We start from the raw sequence: 15,960 nt of genomic DNA on the forward strand, positions 1-15,960 counted from the left end.
AGAGAATCCTCAGCGAACAATCAAATTGAAATCGGCACACAAGATGGACACAAAGTGATATTCACAACATATATAAACCTTAGAAATTCAATACATTAATGTATCACAACATATAAGAATTAAATGCATCAATAAAAAAGCATTAGTATCACCATTAGATCAACATATACAAAAAGAAAGTATCGAGGTCATGACATAGACAGAATGATAATAGATCTATATTATCAACTCTAAGAAGAATTATTACAATCATGATTTTCGCAACAAGTCTTCCTTTAGCTCCTAGTTTCTCTCTCTCTCTCTCTCTCTCTCTCTCTCTCTCTCTCTCTCTCTCTCTCTCTCAACAGTGTCTCAATAGCATAATAGTGCACAAATTTTGGTCCCTATTATTGTGGCCTAGCCTTCAAGATATAGGTGTGGGAGGCTCAACTTTTTCCCATTTATTCACACCTTCCCTTTGGGAAAAAGGTATATGTTTCCTCTACTTTGTTACTCTTTACCTGTTCATTTTTTATGATAAGAAATTTCCAAAGACAAGTCTGAGGTGAATCTTTCCATCTTTTTAGAGTGCCACATTAGCACAATTTCTGCTAGTTTCTCAAGTGTGTTACCATGGAAAACAAGCCTGTAACTTAGGTTTTCTTCCCATCGAAGTTAGTCTTCTCCTCTCAACTAATGAGGAGGTATTTTCTAGTATAACAAATGTGCCCTAAAGTGTGATGTCAGAGAATAATATGATGGCCCAAATACTTTACATACTGGCACTAAAGAGAGAGAGTGTCACAGTTACAGAACTGAAGGAGACCTAAAAGAAACAACATATGTCAAAATATATACATATGTCCTAAGTCGAGCATTTCCATGATCAGTAGAAAATTAGAGTGATTTATAAAGATGGTATGACTCTCATGTCCACAGATAGGCATAATGTGGATTGTTGTCATAATGTGATCAATCTAATAAGTTGTCTGTGAAAACAATAGTCGTAGCTTGGGAGAGGAAATAATGTTGAGTGATGTAAGAATAATTCTTAAATCATTGTTTAAATAATCATTCCTTATCACATTTGACTAAATCCCCTAGGAATAATTAAATAAATCACTATTTATTCATTATTCCTTATTTCTATTATTGGAATAATTGGTAAATCACTATTTATTAATTATTTGAATTTTGCACTATTCTTAATCCTCGCCAAATAATTAATAAATCATTTTATTTGTTAATTATTTCTACATATATATATTTGACCATTTTGAATATATTTTCCCTCTCCAAAAATAATAATAAAGTATTCCTAACAGTTAGATCTTGATTTGCTCAATATTATCTTATTATTCTCCATTTTCGAGATTAACTCAATACTTTGTTATAAATAGGAGGGGTTTTCGTTCATTATTCACTATGATCATTTTCATCGTCAACATTATCATCTCTTTTCTATTGAGCTCCCAATTGAGTTCTTCACATTGTTATGGGGTTTTCACATATTGAGAGAAGATCGATTATTGAAGCATTAAGGACATCAAAGGATCCCTCCCACAAAGGGGGATTTGTAGACCCTTTTGTAGATATCCTTCACGAGGTGTTATCAATAAAAGATTTATTCATTTTAAAGTCTTTTAATTTGGGTTATTACATTGGATATATATTGTTGTTTGATGTTTCTGATCATATATGTTATTTTTGTTGTAGTTTTTTCCACGTTTTACTACAAATCTGAAGTGTAACAAGTCACAAATTATTGTTAGAGTCACGTGTCACCAAGTGACTTAAGTGAAGTTTTTTTGGTACACCTTCCAAGAAGTTTCACACTAACAAATGGCGACTCAACTAGTGTAATAACGACGTTCTTGGGTGATTGAAGTTTTAGTAAATTTCAGGGTTTTCTACAAAAAAATTTAGCCTCTCACTTTCTATTTATAGTATTATTTCTTTTTTGTCAAATTTTTGGATTCTAGTGGTTTTATGGTTCTTTCTGTAGGTCACAGGTACCAACGAGCAGGAAATGACAAAATATGTGCGATATCTACTGGCTGAGAGTCCCATGAGAAAAAAACAACTTTTCAGCCCTAGATATGCATTCGAGATCACACTTTTTGACCCAAAAATTGTGTTTTCCATAGTTCCAAGTCAGTACTGTGTTTTGAAATTTAAAAAAAAAAATCAGATTTTCTTAGAGTGTTGTGTGTAGGTTGGGAAGGGTACTTCATCTCTATTTTCGGACTCCCCTAGGCCTAGATTCTCTTAGTTTTTATCTTGGAGGAAGGAAAAATACCCCTAGGGTTTATAGTACACCTCCACATTCTTAGGAAGCGATTGACTGAGTGAGCAGTCTACAATTTTAACATTTTCTACCACTAATTTTTAGAGTTTGATCCATTACTTTTCAACACTTTCTGATAGGTTTATTATACCTTCTTTCCACTTAGATTTTGGGTTTCGCCTTTTCCCCCTTAAGATCTGCTTGAGCATCCTAGGTTTTAGGCTTCACACCTATCCTTTGTACCATTTTTCACCTCTAATTTTTGTTATTTGTCTACACCATTTGTAGAGTATTGGTGCCTCTAGATCTCAGTCCCTTTGACATTAGGTATTTTAGGAATTTTATGTGTATTTTAGTAGCTTGTTTTACCTCTCTTGCTTAGTTGCTTGATAACATTTTTGGGTGGGGTTTTGTGTGCTTGATTGGCTATTTATTTTTCTGTCATTTTCAGCATTATTTATAGTATTTCAACACTTTAATTTCAGTAACACATGGCATCATAAAACATGATCAATTAAATCATCCACTTGACACATTACTTTCACACACTCACACCCTAAGCGAACATGAGTTTTGTTAACACCTCCAAGCCAAGAATTGAAACACTGCACCTTAATAATTCAACCTACATAGATTAGCCCACTTGGGCACTAGGGTCAAACAATATTTTTAGTTTAGGTGTAGGTTCATTGGGATAGGCTTCCAATAATACCCATCAATTGCTTTCACTAAGACATAGAAGTTGACATATTAGGGAGCTTAAAATACTTCACCATCCCATGGTCCAAAGCCAGAGGGCATCGGAAACCTGGTTCAGAGGGGGTTAGGCTACGTCTTCATGTGAGCAGTTCTCCTCGGGGCTACCCAACTTGTGGAAAGGAATCTTGTGCATTGATTGACTACAAAGAAGCTCAATACTCGACCACCCCCATGGGACGAAGGTAATCCTAGTGACCAATCTTAGGAAAACAACATATGGGATTGGTAATGAATAAATCATTCAAGTAGCTTACCTTCAAGTGAGTCTAAAACCACTCTCAACTAGCTAAAGGAATTTTGAAGTTCCTCATCATATAATGTCTAACTGAGGTAGGGGTTAGTGTTGTAGGGATTAATGCATGGGTGGTGGAAGAAAAACCCTCTCAGGATTCCCGAAACCTAAGGAAGATGGATCAAGGGAGTTGCAACTGTCCAAGAAATACATATTCAAGCATGTAATTTTAACTAAGAATTGACAAAGTAATGGTGAGGAGTTACCTACTTGTCCTTGGCAAAAATTTGCTAGAGCTTTTAGTCTGATGGAGAGAGAATCCTCAGCCAACTCTCAGATTGAGATCAGCACACAAGACAAACACCAAGAGATATTCACAACATATATAAACCTCCGCAATTCAATACATTAATGTATGACAACATATAAAAATTGAATGAACAAATTCACTAGTGAGGAGAAACCTAAGAGCCAGAGAAAAAATGGCGGACGAGGGTTTCTGACAAAACCTTCCACAACAAAAAGAAAGGTGTGGTAGACCATCAAAGACAAGTTGTAATACCTCAAGCATGGGCCTAGTCGAGCTGACAGAGTCAAATAATAAAAATTCAGATGGGGGAGGCCACAGGTAGAAATGATGGTCGCAGCCCAAATAGGAATGAAACTGAACAACCCTTATCCGGGAACATGGAACGGCCACCGGTCCAACCTACTCGGCAGCAGGAAGTGGAATATCTGAAAAAAGGAAAGGATAATACCTTTATAGGACCTGAAGAACCAAAGAAGGCAATGTCATCCACATGCAAGCCTATCATAGTGGACTTCCCCAAGATAGATCTACCAAGTCATAGAATCAATGCCCAAATACAATATATGAAGGATCATGCGCTTATCAACAAATTCATTGACTACTGGCCAACTGAGAAAGCCCTACAAGGATGGATTACCTCTTAATGGAAGCCAAAAGGGCATGTTACCCTTCAGCTGGGCCCAAAATGTTTTTTTAAGACCATCTTCAACTGCATTGAAGACAGGAACCGTATCCTCGATAGAGGCCCCTACTTTTTCAATGCTGCGAGTCTATATCTAAGAGATTGGATAGAAAGATTTAACCCAGACAAGGAAGACTTAAGTTGGGCACCAGTATGGATTCAAATGTACTCCTTACCTCTAGAATATTGGGATGAAGAATCACTCAAAGCCATTGGCAATGGGCTAGGAGAATTCATAAAGAATGCAGAGAAAACAAAGCTCCGACGGTACATATCATATGCTCGCATATGCATATACATGCGACTCTGCAAGGCTCCCACGAACTCGGTAATCCTTCTTCATGATGACTTTGAATGGATACAACGCATTGATTATGAACATGTGCCCCTTAGATGCCGAAAATTCCACGCTCATGGCCATCTATTTCGTGACTGTCCCTTAAATGTAGCCCCCAAACCCACTGACCACTCGAAAAAATATGACTCTGAAGGGTTCACCAAAGTCACAAATCGAAAGACACCAAAAAACTCCCTCATGGAGCCAAAAACCCCCTGCCCACCTTCTTTATACCATTCATTAATAACAGCTTTGATATTTTATCACACCAAGACATGCCAGAATCAGATATGTCCAAAATGGTTGAGCCAACCACCATGCCAGCCACCAAGCCATCTAACTCACCTAAACCCAATGACTCCAGTCCACTTCTGCAGACAAAAAAATCATATCAGCAGCCGGAAGCTCCTCAACCCAGCCCCTTCCAAGAGGAAGACACGGTCCTATGGTCAGCAAAAGGAATGGGCATGGACAATTTTCTGACAGATCCAATCAAAACAACCCACCTCATGGCTAAGAGTAGCCAACAAAGTCACATGGAAGAAGAACCAGAGAGCTTTGATCTAGGAGACCTAGACATCTTCAGTCTTGAACAAGCTTGCAAAAAGAAGGAGTTTGACAAAATACCAGACAAGCAGCTCGAAAATTTGGAAGTAGTACTTTCAAGAGTACACTAGCAAAGAACCTTGGGCATACAACCAAGAAGCAACTGGGATGGGAAACACACAAACAAAGATGGAAAGAAAAGGGGCAGAAAGACAGATCTACAATGCACCATCCTCATTAGGGAAATGTTAGTGGAGTCCAGCAGATGCTCCAAGCTGACCAAGTATTACCGATCATTACCAACTGGTCAACCATGAAGCTTGTCTCATGGAATTTAAGAGGACTCAACAGCCTTGGGAAATACAGAATGATCAAAAGCATGATACAACATGAAAACCCCCATATATGCTTGATGCAGGAAACAAAATGCAACAATAGCACATTGGGTTCTATTCTCTCCAAACCCTGGTTGGGATGCCAAACCATTACGGTTGATGCGTATGGTGCATTGGGAGGGCTTGCTATCGCTTGGAATACACACAATATTTCACTCACAGAATTTCATGCCTCCCATCATTTTATACAGACTACCTTTCACATCATAGGAACAAATATACATGGTCATTTGACAAATGTATGCTTCCCTGAGGATTCCATGCAAAAGAATGCGCTGCTAAACATGTTGGAAAATATCAATTCCATAAGAATACACCCACTCTAGATCACAGGTGGGGACTTCAATATGATCACTAAACTGGAGGAGAAAAAAGGCGGCAGAGTAAAATTGGACAATGAAAGCAGATGCTTCAGAGATTACATACAAAATAACTGGCTAATAGATTTTCCATTCAATAATGGTCTCTACACCTGGAATAACAAAAGATTAGGATCTCAACAAATTGCCTCTCGGCTGGATAGATTTCTAATTTCAGATAACTCAGTACATTTGGGAGGCGACATCATTGCTTCAATACTACCCCTATTAGGCTCAGATCACTGGCCCATTTCACTTCAATGGACAAGACCTGGAGACTCAATTAGGAAACCTTTCTGATTTGAAACATTCTGGCTCACACATCTAGATTTCAAAAATATAGTCAACTCAGCTTGGGAAAACTTTACTCCTCCTGAAGGGTCAATTATGTATCAATTTCAACAACGACTCAAGCATCCTAAACAACAAATCAAGCACTGGAATCAGTCTACCTTCAGCAAGATATTTCAAGGTCAAAAACTACTCGAACAAAGCATGATAGAACTCCAACAAAAAATCATTGAAAGCGGCAGAACCAAAACATTGGTAAATCAAGAACAAGATCTCCTCACACAGATAGAAGAAAGAAGGAAGCAAGAGGAGATTCTTTGGAAACAAAAATCAAGAATCAAATGGTTAAAAGAAGGGGAAAGAAACACTAAATTCTTTCATCGCATGACTATCCAGAGAAGAATGCATAACACCATTGCACATCTTCAGAATCAATAGGGAGAACGATTGGAGAAACATGAAGACATTGAGAGAGAGATCCTTAACCATTTCAAAATGGCACATCAAGAGCCGCCAACAGATAGAAAACCTGCTATAAACAAAATTCTCCAACATATTCCAAAAATCATCAAAGAAGAGCACAACTAGCTATTACCTCGACTGGTCACTATGTTGGAAGTAGAATCAGCATCAGCTCAACTGAAAGATGGGAAAGCCCCTGGACCTGATAGCTTCACCTGCAACTTCTTCCATCACTTCTGGGAACTAATCAAAATGGAGGTCTCGAAGGTTGTAGATGAATCAAGAACTATGCATTGGCTTCTTCCTTCTCTCAATGCTACGTTCATAGCTCTCATCCCCAAAGAAGATCAGCCAAGCACTCCAGAGAAGTTCAGACCCATTGCTCTCTACAATGTCATATACAAAATCATTTTGAAGGTCATCACCAACCGTCTCAAACCACTACTCCCACTACTCATCTCGCAGGAACAATCAAGATACGTAGAAGGCCATCAAATACTGGATGGCATAATCCTGACTCATGAGATCATACATTCCTTAAGCAACAACAAACAGGTAGGTATGCTTCTCAAAATTGATTTATCCGAAGCATTTGATAGATTGAGCTAGACTTACATAAAACAAATGCTTACTGCCTTCAGTTTTAGCTTGACATGGGTTAGATGGGTTATGAATTTAATATCCTCCACATTCTTCTCTATCTTAATTAATGGTGCTCCCTCAAGTCCCTTCTCCCCCTCTAGAAGAATTCATCAAGGAGATCCCCTATCTCCCTTTCTTTTTGTCCTCATGGTAGAAGGCTTAGGTCGCCTTATAAAGCATGTTTTTCAATCCCATGACCTCAGAGGCATCTCTTTCCATGGAACCTCTGCCATTACTCATCAACAATTCATGGATGATAATATGCTATTTGGACACCCCTCAATCCATGAAACTCACTCTTTCAAAGCCTTGCTAGACACTTTCTCTCTGGCTTCACGAACCACAATAAACACTACTAAATCTCAAATTTTCTTCTTCCACACTCCCCTTGCAACCTAAAGAGTCATTGCCCGAATCATAGGATTTTCATTGGCCAAACTACCCTCCAAATATTTGGGTGCTCCACTGATAGACTTGGCAATAAAGCACGCATCCTGGTAACTCCTCCTTGATAAAATTAAAGGATGGCTATCAATATGGACTTACAGAGCTCTCAATATGGCAATAAAACATATTTTGATCAAGGCTATACTGCAATCTATGCCTCTTTGTCTTTTCTCAGTACTCGCAGTGCCGAAATGGATGCTCAAAAGGATCAAAGACATGTAGCGCAACTTTCTCTGGGGCTCCTCAGGGAAAAATCGCAAATGGGCACTAGTAAAATGGTCAACAGTTTACACACCAAAAAAGCAAGGAGGTCTTGGACTGCGCGATCCTCAACATAGTAATGCATTGATGGGAGAAAGATTATGGTGGAAATGGGTATCAAGCCCACACATGCCATGGGCCAAACTTTGGACTACAAAATATGCGAATAGTTAATTGCCGAAAGAGCTAATTAGAATGACCAATACAGATGCAGGCTTTCTAACTTGGAATGTAGCAAAATAACATAGAGCGCTAATACAACAACATAGTTTCTAGGAGATACGAGATGGTAGTACTGCTAGATTTTGGGCGGACTCATGGCAACAACGACCCAAAATTATAGAAGTCATCCCTCCTCAAAATCTTGAAGGAAATAATATCAACCAAAATGACAAAGTCTCTCGGTACTGGACCCAAAACATCAATCAAGCATTCAGGCAATGGAAACAGGCTGAACATATAATTCATCAAGAGATGGAAGACTACTACAAAGAACTGCACAAAGGGCTTACCAATAGGAAAATCAGATACACAAACAAAAAGACGTTTTAAGATGGGGCTACAACCTAAGGGGGATATTCACAACAAAGGAAGCATATATGTTGGTGCTTCAAACACAGGAACCAGTAGACCCGCTTATGGACCACTGGAATATGGCCCAAAGTTTCTACATTCACCTCGCTACTTTATCATCATAGAATTCTTACATGGGACAATATCATCAAAAGAGGATTCCAGGGACCCTCATACTATCCTAATTGCAAGAAGCAAAGCGAGATTCAACACCTCATGGATTCTTGCCACCTAGCCAATCAATTATGGGAAAAAATTACCTTCAGATGTCAACGAACTTGCAGAATATCGGGAGATATTACAAGTACCATTCGCAATTGGGCCCTTGCTCCCTACAACAACAAGCTTCTAAATTCTCTATGGACAATCCTACTGGGTCTACTGCTATGGACAATTTGGAAGGAAAGAAACAAAATAATTTTGAAAAACCAAAGCACTCCACTAGAATTCATTTGGAACAATTTATGCCAGAAAATTCAAGAAACCCTGGCCCTCCAAAAATGGAGAGAAGAGGACCTCCCCACTTAGGCACAGGAACAAAATATTTGGGAAAAATGGAATATTCAGATTCCACAGGTTCAGGATGATCATAATGAATCCACAATCACTATTAAGCCACCCACTCAATGGAATCCCCATCCAAAAAATGTGATCAAACTAAACTTCGACGGGGCCTCAAAAGGCAACCCAGGTAAAGCAGGACATGGAGGCATATTCAGAAATCATGAAGGAAAACCTCTATTACTATAATTTGGATCAATTGGCTGGGACACAAATAATTCATCAGAACTAGAAGGATTATGGCAAGCAATGAGTCTAGCTAATCAACATAACTTTCATCTTGTTATAATAGAAGGGGATTCTCAAATCCTCATAAACATGGCTACCCAAATACAAATGGGGACCCTAGCTTCAAAATTAGCCACCAGTTGGAGACTGGAAGCTCGTCTAGAACTAATAGAGCAATGGATAAAAAATAGAAGAGCCATCACTTTCATTCATGTCAAGAGAGAGGGTAACAAGGTTGTTGATCTTCTAGCAAACACAGGAGTCGAACATGATCAAGTACTCCAATCAGGATCCATCAACATCCTAAATGATAAAACTAAATCACAATAATGTAATGACCTGGTGCACAAGGAAGCACAACACCTAGATGCGGGTGTACGTCGGAATTGATATGCTGGCGGGGGAACGGGATGGCATGTGGCCTAGCCACATAGGCCTCTATAATCTTGCACACAAAACCATAAAATGAATTAACAACAACAATAAATGGCATTTAAGTCGACACTCTAATCAACCTGGCTGCGTCTACCCACCTCAGATCTGCTTAATGGTGCCCTTTGGTAATTTCAACTCCACCTCCTTTGTCTCTAATCCTTCGCCTCTGCAATGTCATTGTCCACTGGCTGCAATGGAACCAAGCTCACACACTACTACGGGCAGGCGTTGCAACATTCTATGCTGCATTGAATTTGGCCCGGGTAATCATTATTCTTAGAGCTTTATCTGCAACCTCATTCTCCATTATGCGTATGTTGTTATTCCTTCCTCTGAGCCAACCTTTGAGCTTGCTGCGCCTTCTCAACTCTCTGAGTCGCCTCATAGCAGATATTTTCTTTGCTCATGCGTCAAAATGCCTAGGCGTCACCATAGAATTCAAAGCAGAAGAGGGAGTAGCAAAGGAAGACTGCCTCGCTCTCCACCTTCTCTTGCCTTAGACTCCTCATCCCCCTCGGTTCAATTGGTCTCTGGCTGCTATCCAAACACTCGCAGTGGCTGCTCACGAGCTCTCCACTTCCAACCATTGACATTCCTTCCAACACACAACAACCCCTTCACTCAACCCAGTTCACTTATCGCTGCTCCCTGAACCAACCAGTCATAATAGCCACCATCTCAATTACCTTCCACGAGGAGCCAACCAATGAAGAAGGAAGCCCAATCTACGAGGAGCCAGCTAGGGATGATAGAAGACCACACTGTGCAAGGGAGAAGAAGGACAATCCTCAGGACAAGAACACTATGGAGGAGAAGAACCGTGACCCTCAGGCGAAAGACGACATGGGTGCGATGCAGTAGGAAGAGGATGACATTGATCCATATAGGTGTTTCATCATTGAGGAACACCCATTGCTGCCGCATAACACCTGACTTGCTAGCACAACATGCCACATGACTTGACATGCATCATCGAGTCTCAGGTTTATGGAATTACATCAATAGGGTTTTTTTTGTGCATTTTTTCAAATCATGCTAGCTACTGTGATTGATTGCTGGTTTCCCAGGCAGCAAGTTCATTTTTGCAATTTCTTTTTTGAACTGGACTGGTTTCCCGTTTTGGGCAGTCACAATCCTGTTTTGCTATTATATGCCTTAAACCATGGCATGGACATGCAAAGGCCAAAGCCTCAGTGTATCACTATGTTTTAGTAATAGAATTTAGAATTATTTAAAAAAAAAACATATAAGAATTGAATTCATCAATAAAAAAGCATTAGTAACACCATTAGATCATCATATACAAAATGAAAATATCGAGGTCATGACATAGACAGAATGAAAATAGATCTATATTATTAACTCTAATAAGAATGATTACAATTATGATTGTTGCAACAAGTTTTCCTTCAGCGCCTAGTTCTTCTCTCTCTCTATCTCAACAGTGTCTGAATAGCGTAACAATTCACAAATTTTGATCCCTATTACTGTTGCCTAGCCTCCAAGATATAGGTGATGGGAGGCTCAACTTTTACCCATTTCTTTAAATGTTCCGTTTGGGAGAAAGCTAGATGTTTCCTCTACTTTGTTACTCTCTACCTGTTCATTTGTTAGGATAAGAAATTTCGAAAGACAAGTCTAAGGTGAATATTTCCATCTTTTTAGAGTCAAACTTGAGTAAAAGGTGGAGTGTTAGTGATCTAACTCGAGTTTTCTTTCTTTGAGAGCTCATGAAAGTCAAGTAACGTGTCCCAATAGGAAAAATAAATTGTTCATGCCTAGGTTAACGTGGTGTTTTGGGATGATGGACCACATTAGTATAATTTATGCTAGTTTCTCAAGTGTGTTACCATGGAAAACAAGCCTGTAACTTAGGTTTTCTTCCAATCGAAGTTGGTATTCTCCTCTCAGATGATGAGGAGGTATTTTCTAGTATCAAAAATGTGCCCTAAAGTGTGATGTCAGAGAAGAATATGATGGCCTAAATAATTTACATATTGTCACTAAAGAGAGAGAGTGTCAAAGTTACATAACTGAAGGAGACCTAAAAGAAGCAACATATGTAAAAATATATACATGTGTCCTAAGGCGGGCATTCCCATGATCAATAGAAAAATCAGAGTGATTTCTAAAGATGGTATGATTATCGTGTCCACAGATAGGAATGATGTGGATTTTTTTCATAATGTGATCAATATGATAAGTTGTCTATGAAAACAATAGTCATAGCTTGGGAGATGAAACAATGTTGAGTGATGTAAGCCTCTACCCAAGGTCTTGGTCTTTGCTTCCAAAAATAACATTTTTCTACACATTTGAATATAGGAGTTGAGGTTGAACATGTGAGAAATCATATGATTACTAGTCAATGATGAAAACCATTAACAAACGTGAGGATGTCCACCGATAGGGGTGATGGTCTCCAAGATGCACAATATATTCTAATGAGTGTGATAACATGTCTTGGTGTCAAACACTCGTAGAAACATTCAAAAGGGAGCCAATGATGAAAACCTCGAATCAAACGTAGGAATACCTACAACTGAGGACTACAAGTTCTAGGGTACTGAAGTGTTTCTCTATGTACTTCCTAGATAAGATGTTGATGTCAAAAGGAAGAGGTCCGTCAAAGGTAGGAAATGAGGAATCCTACATCAATTGATGCGAAACGAGACAAGAATAATTATTTTGGAGATAGTTTAGAATAATGGGGCAAAATTACCGAGGATAAATATGACATATGAGTGAAAGGTTGATACAAGAAGAACAGAGTAGGATGATCCCTTAAACAATAGAAGGCATGACACTAGGAATACTGGGCATATTAGACTCAAGAACACTGGGAGGAGGTAAACACAAAGATGCAAGTACATCTGGGTATCAGTGAAAGAAACATAAAATGGTAGATTTTGTAGGGAAGCTGACACAAAATATGAATATGTTGAGATGGTGCCATGTTTAAGGGATTGACAAGATACTGTTGCAAAAAAATCCTTCAAAATATAGATAGTGTAACCACCATTCTGTCCAAAATTTTCCCAATTTGTTTAGGTTTAATGAGTCTAGAAATGGTAAAATGGATAATATTTTCATATTTAGAGAGTTTGAAAAGATAATAAAGATGAATATAAGAGTTTCCTTTGTCATGGTTGATGACTGGGTGTGAAAAAGGGTTAATATTATACCTAACAAAGTTCCCTTTTCATAAGTAGTCCATTGATTTCGATAAAGTGATAACCTATACTTAATAAACATCGATCTCATTTTGTTAGGAGTATGAGGGGAATGGAGTTAACTCGATATTCTTCATAAAATTTAAAACAAGTCAAACGAAGAAAACTCATATTATTATTTTCATTTTAAAGAGCAAGAGAAAGAGAGAAAAATTATCACTCAAATCTATTTCGTAGTCGTTTTACAAGCCCAAAATAGGTAACTAAGGGTTTTTTCATTTAATGAGAAAGAAAATGTCCCTAAAATGAATATGCTCATTCTAAGACATTGTTGGTTAATTTTGCAAACAATCACTTAAAACAACATCAGATTATATAAAAGAATTTGCAAAAATAGTTACTGGGAGTATTAGAAACAAAAATGAGGAAAAATTACTCATAAACATAAAAGTCGGGTTGAGGCATACCTCCATAGTGTTATAAGAAGGAAATTAGGTCGTGATTTTCACTACGTTGAGTTGGTGAGAGCACTTTGGAGGAGAAAAATGAGAAGATGTTCTGCGAGGGATTATGACTAGACTGAGCAACCATTCAACTTCCCATTAGTTCCAAGTAAGAGCATTGATCCTAAGCTAGCATTTGATTCCATAAAATTTAATTTTCACCAATTATTTTAAGTTTCTAGGCTTTCCCTAGATGTCTTGTTTGGATAACGTAGTCACATAGGTTGATGGGACATGTTAGCATGCCCTATGGGGTAAAAGGTGGTTGCGTTAAGTGGCCAAGTGCAAGGAAAGTCAAATTTCTCCTTTTACAGGGCTACACAACTCGAAAAAACTAACTAAGGGTTTATACTATGTAAGAATCAACTGATCAAAATGAGCCTTTGGAGAGAAAGAGCCCATGAGCGAGAGGAATTTCAAATGTTAAATGATTTAGAATGCTTGGCTATTCTAAGATGATGTGGTTTGCTTAAATATGTTATACTTGATCTAATAAAGGGTCAAGAGGATCTCTTGAGTTCGATAATGCAGCAGTGGTATTAACATAAGAGGGTGTTCAACATTGAGGACCTTGAGCTCTTAATTGAGTGAGATGAATTTTATTTCCTCATTGGCTTGTCATGTAGAGGTGCACCAACAAAGTTGACAGAAGGTTGAGCAGATCCTAGAACCACCCTAGACTTGATCCGCATCTATTGCACGCCAGGAAACCGTCCAGTCAAAAAAACAAAATCCATTGGAATAGGTGATTGGAAGACCATTGAGGTATGTACTATTGATGATAGTTTGACTGGCAGGGGTGTTGAAAACAACAACAAGAAACGATAAAAATAGAATCTAGAATATTCCAATTTTAATTTGTCCTTGAATTAAAATTGTGAATTAAAATCGAATTTAGTCTCATGAGCTGCTTGGAAATAATTAATTAATTCATTATGGATTAATTAGCTGGATAAATTCAAGTTAGAAGTATTTCTGAAGTCATGCAACAATTATCCCTTAAATTAATTAGATTATCCCTTAGTTAAGGAGATAAGATTGAGTTATATTTGAGTTGTAATTAGTTAGCTCAGTTTACTGAGTTAAATCCAGTTAAATTATTTCCAAATTGTTTGAGGAACTAATTGTGAGTTATCATTTAGTTGATGCATGCACGCACTCAACCAATGTACTCTGCATAACTGAAGTTTCCCTCATCAGAAACTCATGCATGTCTATTCTGAGAAAGACCTAGTTGAGCTAAATGTCAAGCACAATGTACTATTAGTTGCATGTTTTTTCCTATAAAGAAAACTCATGCATGCAGTCAAGGTAGGGTTCCTTGGAGGATTGCGCAGTTCTGGGAGTGTGTTAGAGCAGTGTTCCACTTGGTGAGGTGAGAATCATCCACTAGCAATAGTGCAAGGAAATAGGGGCTTAGAGGGCAGAGAGGAAGGCTTGTGAGAAGCCAGGATTACCTGTGAGCATTTGTGAGGATTTTACTAATAGATGGCTAGATGTGAGAGCTAAGGCTTTGTATGATTCCTGTGTATTTCCACCTTGTATGATAATACATATAGTGGGGTTTTTAGCTGTGGCTTTCCCCAAAGTATTTTCATGTGTATTGTGCATTGGTTCTTCTTCTTATGGTTATATGTGTTCATCTCGATCTTGCTCAATTTTAAGCTTCCACAAATTGATAGTAGAAGTAGGTTATAGTATTTTTCCTTGGTTATATTGCTTTATTGGGTTAATCTATAGTCAGATTTTCTACATGATCTTAGAGCGAGATTTTTAGAGAATTTGTAGAATTTCTACATGGTATCAGAGCTAGATGATCTATAGAGAAATTTATACATGGTATCAGAGCCTATTTTATCAGAGCTAAGTTTATCAGAGCTGTGAAAAGTATACAAAGAAGAGAATTTGAAGTTTGAAGTTCGGGGTTGCAGGTGCAAATCGAATTATTATCATACTTCAAGGTTCGCCAATGGTGTTCTATGGCTTGAGACTCGAGTATGCCTTGGAAGGTAGCTCGAATTACATAGCATGGTAAGATTGCATGGAGGCTGTATTAGAAGATAATGGCTTGAAGGATTTCATTGATCAAGAAATCCCAAAGCTAGCTTCAACTAATGCACAACAGTTGGCTGAGTGGAAGAAGTGTGTGGCGAAGGTGAGATAGATCATGCTTAAGGGAGTTCGAGACCACATTGTCTCGAGTCTCCATGGGAAGGATACTCCATTTTCAATGTGGAAGACATTGAAGGACCTCTACCAGAATAGTAGCAACTAGAGGAAATTGGCGCTCAAGGATAAGCTTCGAAGACTCAAGATGGAGAACGGCGATGCTATTTCCACATATCTAAACAAGCTCACCACTTGTAGAGATGAGCTTGGTAGTGTGGGAATAACCACTGCCAATGATGATATGGTGAGCCTCACTTTCCTTGGCCTTCCAAAGAGCTAGAATAGCTACTAGGACTCTGTGAATGGAAGGGAGAAACTGCTGGGTTGGG

This window comes from Pinus tabuliformis, chromosome 1_1 (assembly GCF_031772625.1).
Source record: "Pinus tabuliformis cultivar Carrire ecotype Pingquan chromosome 1_1, CPIR1, whole genome shotgun sequence".
NCBI classification, from domain to species: domain Eukaryota; kingdom Viridiplantae; phylum Streptophyta; class Pinopsida; order Pinales; family Pinaceae; genus Pinus; species Pinus tabuliformis.